General features: G+C 42.5%; 1 pseudogene; it reads left to right on the top strand.

Annotated features, from left to right (window-relative positions):
- Positions 1 to 437: 437 nt before the first annotated feature.
- Positions 438 to 4248, top strand: LOC119242172 (olfactory receptor 1361-like; annotated as a pseudogene).
- Positions 4249 to 7189: the final 2941 nt, after the last annotated feature.

Raw genomic sequence — 7189 nt, 5'->3', positions numbered from 1 at the left:
ATATAAGGGGATGAACATAGAGGAGGAGAGTGATGAGGGAATGTGATGGAGAGAGAAGAGAAAGTAGTGATGATAATGCTAGAGAGGATAGTGAAGAAAAGTAGAAGAATCAAAACAGAACTAGGAAAGACAGGAAGGAACAACAAACAACTGATCAATAAATAAACACACAAAAAGATGGGGGGAGAATTGCTTCGCAGGACTCTGGTGGATTCCCGTGAATTAGTTGTTGCTGTTTTAGTCTGGTCCCATGGAGATCATGTTAGAGCTGAGTAGAATAGTCTTCCCAGGGCTCTCTATCTCCCTTGTGATGTTTTGACAGAAGGAATAAGAAAGAAATGGAAGACAGCAGAACAAAAATGGCATCGAATGAACTGCAGCAGTGAGTGTGGGAGGATCAGCACTCTTTCAGGGCCCATGAGGTAGCTGGGTGGGTGATGAGGCTCCTGAGGACACCTTCTAATGAGGGCTTGGGGTACCAGGAGTCCCTCGATGTAGGGACTAGCCCTATGAGGCTCCTCCTGATGTTTTTCCCACTGGTAAAGCAGTTAAAACAAATAAAAAAAGGTCTCGCCAGTCCCCAGGAGAGGTGAGGGGAGGGACGCACCACAACAAAGGGGCTCGCACACCACGCTGTGCCTGTCCCAGACTCTGTTTGCCCACGTGCCCTTGTCCAGATGTCTCAGGATTCACAATCCAGATGTCTCAAGCTTCTCTTCCGTGACTGGTCTCCAGCTTTTTTCCCCCCTTTCTGCTGGCTGAAGTGGACTGGCTTTATAGGTGGGGGAGGGTAGAAGGGTTCTGATGATTTTCTCTCTTCCCATCCCCTGTTGTTCCAACTTTCCTCTTTGGGGAAAATGCCAGTGTCATCCAGTTTATCTAATGTGTCTGTGTCGTCACAGGAAACTTGCCATTTTTTCTCCCTATCAGTTGTTTTTATGGGAGAACTTAATCCTCGTGTCTCTTCACTGCTATTTTGATCAGCTGACTCTTAATGTTATATTATAAACAAATGAATTGATAATTATCAAAACATCACATACAATTACCCTACAAATACAATGCACAAACAACAAAAATCAACACAAATATTTACTTAAAGAAGTTCAAACTGTGATGTTAAGTTGAGCAGGCACCTCTTCCAGAGAACAGAGAATTGTCCAGAACAAAACCAAGTTGGCGGGGCCTAAGGGCAAAATGCTTCACAAAATGTCTGAGGTCATTGATACAGCAAATCTCTTCGTAGTATTCATCAATTTGAAATTTTTTGTTTAATTTTAATTTTTATTGCTAATTAGCATAAATATTCTTGGAAAGTGCTAAAAGTTATTTCCCAGCATTTTTCAAACATTTCCAGATTTTATCAATAGGACAATTACACAGGTCTACATGGACTTTATCCTAGACTTGTACTAACAATAAGATATCACAGTTGCTCTTGACATGCAAGTACAGGCAATGTTTTCAAAGAATGGAGAGGAACAATTTAGAAAGATAGATGACTGTCTGGAAGGGTATTTGGGATGAAGAAGGAATCTTTAAAAGATGGAAATAATTTTGGAGTCCTTCAGTCTTGTATTGAATCTCTCCACAAAGGTGCTGGGTCATGTATTTGATGCAAATAGTTTATTTAAGTGATAATCCCAGGGGATTCTATGAATGTTTGTATAAGTATTATTGTAAATAATCAATTCTCACTTGGGGCAAGTGAGGTGTGTGAAAGGCTTGGCACAGTAAAGAGAAAGAGAGCCAGGCCAGTTTCTAACAGGCAGAAACTTTATTGTGTGCCTGGCTGAGATTCGCCGACCCCCACGGGGAGTTGGAGAAGTCACGCCCTGGGTGGGGGGAGATGTCCTTTTATAGGGTGAGGAGAGATTAGGCAGGAAAACTGGGTTGGCGGGGGCGGGGGGGGGGAAACAGGTTTAGGCAGAACAAAGTTGTTTTTCGTGGAGCTGAGTTGTTTTTCTCCTGTTTATGGCTTCAGTTTTGGTTTGGTATCAGTGGTACTGGTGTCAGGGCCATCTTGTTTTTTTCTATGTGGGCTTTCTCATTTCTGGCCCCTACATCGAACTTTCAGTGTGATCACTCTGTTACAGAGCAACCCTGATATAAAATGGGTTGCCCGTCTGTGGGTCCTCACCCGCATGCTTAAAAGGGACTTAAACTGCAGGCACACACAAAAGGTTAATCAAAGGCTTATTTACAAGGAAGGAGGAAATGAATAACTAAGGGAGAAACAGAGGAAGATACATTCTTTTTTTTTTTTTTAAAGATTTATTTATTTATTTTTATTTATTTATACAAGCACTGGGTACAGTCAGAAGCGCGAGAGGGTGAGAGAATTCACCAGAGCCAGAGCGGGGAGGAGAGCAGGCAGAAGGACCGAAGTACACTGCTGAGGGGAGCAGCGGGCGGCAGGAGAGGTCTGCGCGCCATGTGGGACCCTCCGCCGGTGGCCGGGGAGGAGTCGAGGATCAAACCAGCGCTGCAGAGGCTGCGGGCAGCCTCGCAACCCAGAGCTCAACCGCCGCGCCACTGGGGAGGCCCAGGAAGATACATTCTTAAATGTGTCCTGCCCATTCCACCGACCTGGAATCCCAAATGACCCGCCAAGACCAAACGCTGCCTGGCCAAGAGAGAGCGCCAGGAGAGAGAGACCCCACTCATATGGCTGATTATATTCACAGAGAAAATGGCTGCTTAACTCTGCCCTCAGGTCTTTGCAACTCTCTCTTTGGGGATCATGGAATTTGTAGTTCCCAGTGTCTTGATGGAGTGGGGGTGGAGTCCACAAAGCCTGTATGGAGTTTGCGCAGGACATCCTTTCCCCCTAGCAACTCCATGATCCTTGAGACACCGTAGAAATGCTCCAGAACTGCCTCTCTCAGGGTAATGAAGTTGGGATATTCATGCAACAAGCCCTCTTTACCTGAAACCAGAAATGAATGCTAGGGGTATCAACTCCCGTGCTTGTCCAAGTACTCTGTGTGCAGGCTGAGCCTGCTCCTGTGGGGAGGTGAAGCCCTGGGGCACAGAAATAAAGGGGGTGGAGTTGATAGTCAGTGTGCTTGAGAGATGTCCATCAAACTGCAAGGTTATCCTGCAGATGGACTGAGTATAATGAATGTTGTGTTCAGTGGTGGAAATAATATAGAAAATGGATAGAGGAATCTCATTTCCAAACAGAGTCAGAGGAAATGGTAAGTGTGAACTAACCAGTGGGATGAGATCCAGGTTTATGGCAGAGGCTTGTCTTGTTAGAAACAGGGACAGCTGCTCTACATCCTTTCTCTTTGACCCAGGATGGCCAAAGAGGGGAGAACCTCACCCTGGTGTCTGAATTCATCCTACTGGGTATCTCAGAGGACCCCAAGCAACAACAGCTACTGTTTGTACTCTTCTTGAGCATGTACCTAGTCACGGGACTGGGGAACCTGCTCATCATCCTGGCCATCACCACAGACGCTCGCCTTCATAACCCCATGTACTTCTTCCTGGCCAACCTGGCCTTGTGGACATTTGCTTCACTACCACCACCATCCCCAAGATGCTGGTCAACCATGTAACAGGACACAAAGGAATCCCTTATGCTGGGTGCCTGACACAGACTTTCTTTTTCATGTGGCTTGGTGCCATAGACTGCTTCCTACTAGGTGCAATGGCCTATGACCGCTATGCTGCCATCTGTCATCCTCTGCACTATGCCATGTCCATGACACCACAGCTGTGTATCCTCCTAGTGGCAGCATCCTGGACCACATCCTTTGGAAATGCCTTAACCCAGACATTATTACTGACCCGGCTTTCATTCTGCAATCACAACCAGATTCACCATTTCTTCTGTGACCTCAGCCCTCTGCTGAAGCTGGCCTGCTCTGACACCTTTATAAACAATACAGTGCTGTTCAGTATGGGCTCACTGCCTGTCATTATCCCTTTTGTGGGCATCCTGGTCTCCTACATGCTTATCTTTGCTGCTGTGATGAGGATCCCGTCAACAAAAGGCAAGCAGAAGTCTTTCTCTACCTGTGGCTCTCATCTCTCTGTGGTGTCCTTGTTCTATGGGACACTCATTGGGGTTTATTTCAACCCACATCCTCTCACACGGTCCAGAAGGACACAGCTGCTGCAGTGATGTACACCGTGGTCACTCCCATGCTGAACCCCTTTATCTACACTTTCCGCAACAGTAACATGAAGGGGGCCTTGGGGGCCCTCATCAGTAGGAAGCCAGCTTTTACTCCTTGACCACAACATGGGGATGTCTGTGTCCAAGTACTGAAACTGGCACAATCCTAATCTTGGTTATTACTTATTTCATATTGTACTCAATTCACTAATTTTTTTTACCTCATTCTTCCAATAGCTTTTCATTAAGAATCTTTTACATTTCAATAACTTATATAAGTGCTGAGTATGCAGAGAACAAAGAAAATCCCTGACATTATGGTATTCACACTGAAATCTTAGGAACTTATAGTGGTTAATAGGAAGTGCCTTGAAAACCAGAGACCCGGGTTTATGTTCCACTTGTGTTAAGTTTCAGATTCTTGTCCTTCTGTTGCTTGGAATCACACTCAATGTTCTTTTCTACACAGATTCTTTAAATGGTTTAATTTAATTTGTTTCAATTTAATTTTCAGTGCAATTCCTTGCACTACACTATATTTGTCGTTGTCACTATGATGTGAAACAATAGTCTTGAGCAGAAGGTAAAGCCTTATTTATACTCTTTGGGGGAGAAAGGAGGCTGTCGTCTTTTGAAATAATGTCATGTTTCTGACTCATCACTTTTTAAAGACTTTCTTGTAAGTCCTTGAGATGAGCACAAAGAACAGCCAACTTCAGTAACATCTTGCTCTTTTCAATCACTTCTGCAAATAGATGTTAATTGACATATGATATGCTTTAAAGTTATCACAGGGGATAGTATTTCCAAATTATCTTCCTTGGCATAGCACAAGCCAGCTAACTAGTTTGCAATATTTGTTTCTTACCACTCGTCTACCAAGTTAATGCATCTAAATTTTCATTTTTGTGATGTTACATATTTATGTTTTAATTTAAATGAATAGTTTATTTGTTGTCAGTTTTCTAGTGCATCTGTAACAAAATACCACAAATTTATTGACACAAATGTTAAGTGGAATAAGCAAAATACTATGGTATATACATGAATGTCAGAAAAATGATGTTAGCTGAGAAAAATAATATTTTAATTAAATGTGTATCATGTGAAAATATAACTAAAATAAAACCAAAGAAGTTATCTGAGAAATTAAAAATTATATTTATTGAGGTAATACTGGTGTGTAGCACTATATGTATTTTAGGGTTACAGACTTACATTGCTACAGGTCTTTGTAATCACACCATGTTCATCACCAAAATGCTGATAATCCTCCACCAACATCCATTGGAAACCCTCTTTCTTTGTGATCCCCAACTCCTCCTCACCTCACTAGTAGTTTCAACTCAAGTTGAGTTCTAGTTGACAGTCAGAGTTCTATTGCTTGATTTTGTTTGGTTTTGTCTTTTACTTTGCTTGCTTCTCTATATTACACATGTGAATGAAATAATCCAGTATTTGTCTCTCACTTTCTGACATTTCATTTAGCATAATCACTTCTAGTTCCATCCATGTTCTCACAAATGGCATGAGTCCATCTTTTTTTATACCTGAATTGTATTTAGTATTTCATTGTATCCATATACCACATTTTCTTTATCCAGAGTTATTTGAAATTTTTTAAATAGAAACAACTCCATAGCATATATTGTCATAAAATATTGTAGATTGGATGACATAACCAATGTGTATTTGTTAAAGATGTTTGCTACTGGTTGCCAATATGTCTGGGTTCTGGAGAGGACCCTTTCTGGTCATAGATAATGTCCTCCTGCTTTGTTCTCACAGGGTCAGAGAGAGAAAGTTCTCCAGTGTCTCTTGATGATGGTGGCAGTCCATTCACAAGGGTTCCAATGAAGTTACCTCCAAAAGATTCCACCTCCAAATATTATCACATTGGGTATTACAGTTCAACATATATGAATTAGGAGGGGGACACAAATATTCAATGCATAGCAGTCACTTAATTGCAACCAAACAACAGTGAATAAAGGAGTAAAGTAATACTTAAAGTAATAAAAAGGTAAAAAAAGGAGTGTCTCCACTCCATCCATGCAGATAAGATCAGGTAGAAGCCTACTTTCCTTTTTGTGAGATGGTAACAAGATGCCTACAGAAGTGTGAAAAGATCTCTAAGGAGCCAATACTCAGAATCAATGTGGTGTTGGATTTCTATGCCCCATTCAGCAATAATGACTTACCCTCTCCCAAATTGTGGTGGTTTCAGAGAGCCTAGTGAATGACAGCATTAAAGCTAACCCTTCCACAGTTCAGTGGGGACTACATAGGGATCTGAGGTGCCCTTCAGCATAACAAGGCATCCCAATTAAATGACTTTGATGCTGAATTGGGACCAGACTTCTACCTCCCCGCAGACAGGGGGCAACACCTCCCCTTGCCCCACCAAGGAAAACAGTGTTAGAGAAAGTCAGCTAACCTGAAATTCAGCTAACCTGAAATAAGATTCAGAATCTCAAACATGATTTGCAAATGTCCAGGTTTGATTGAAAATGAGTATTAATATGTAAATCAAAAGAATCGCTAACTGAATGAAAAGAAAATTCAGAGTTATTAGAAATGGAGATCAACATGGTGGTGAGGAAACGCTGCAAGTAAGACTTCCCATAAAAAATAAAAAGTTAATAGGGAGGAAAGCAGCAGGTCCCTGTGAGAATTGGGACATGGAAGATAAAAGGGAAACTCTGGCAAGCTGCCCGAAGAAGAAAGTTGCGATAAAAGAGGACTAGAAGGGAGGAATGCTCAGAACCCTGCTACCCTCCCCACCCACAAAGTTGGCACTCTCCAACCAACAGAAAGGAGGAAAAAAAAACCAAAAACAGCCAACAAGAACAAACTATACATCAAGCGGGACTGTGAGTGGAAAGGAACTATTTCAGCACCGCATCCTGTGAACTGGAACTGTGGAGAACCATGCAGGAATCATCATGGAGGTGAGCAAACAGCTCCAGGTACCATTAGAGAAAAACAAAGACTCCAAGAGACCTACAAACAGCCCAAAGCCATCCAGTAAGCTTGTGTGGAAAAGCGGCATGCTTGAAA

Source organism: Talpa occidentalis, unplaced genomic scaffold (assembly GCF_014898055.3).
Source record: "Talpa occidentalis isolate TD23 unplaced genomic scaffold, MPIMG_talOcc4v2.1 talOcc4.12, whole genome shotgun sequence".
In the NCBI taxonomy this organism is placed as follows: domain Eukaryota; kingdom Metazoa; phylum Chordata; class Mammalia; order Eulipotyphla; family Talpidae; genus Talpa; species Talpa occidentalis.
Note: the sequence above shows the minus strand (reverse complement) of the source record. Positions and strands in the feature narration are given on the sequence as shown.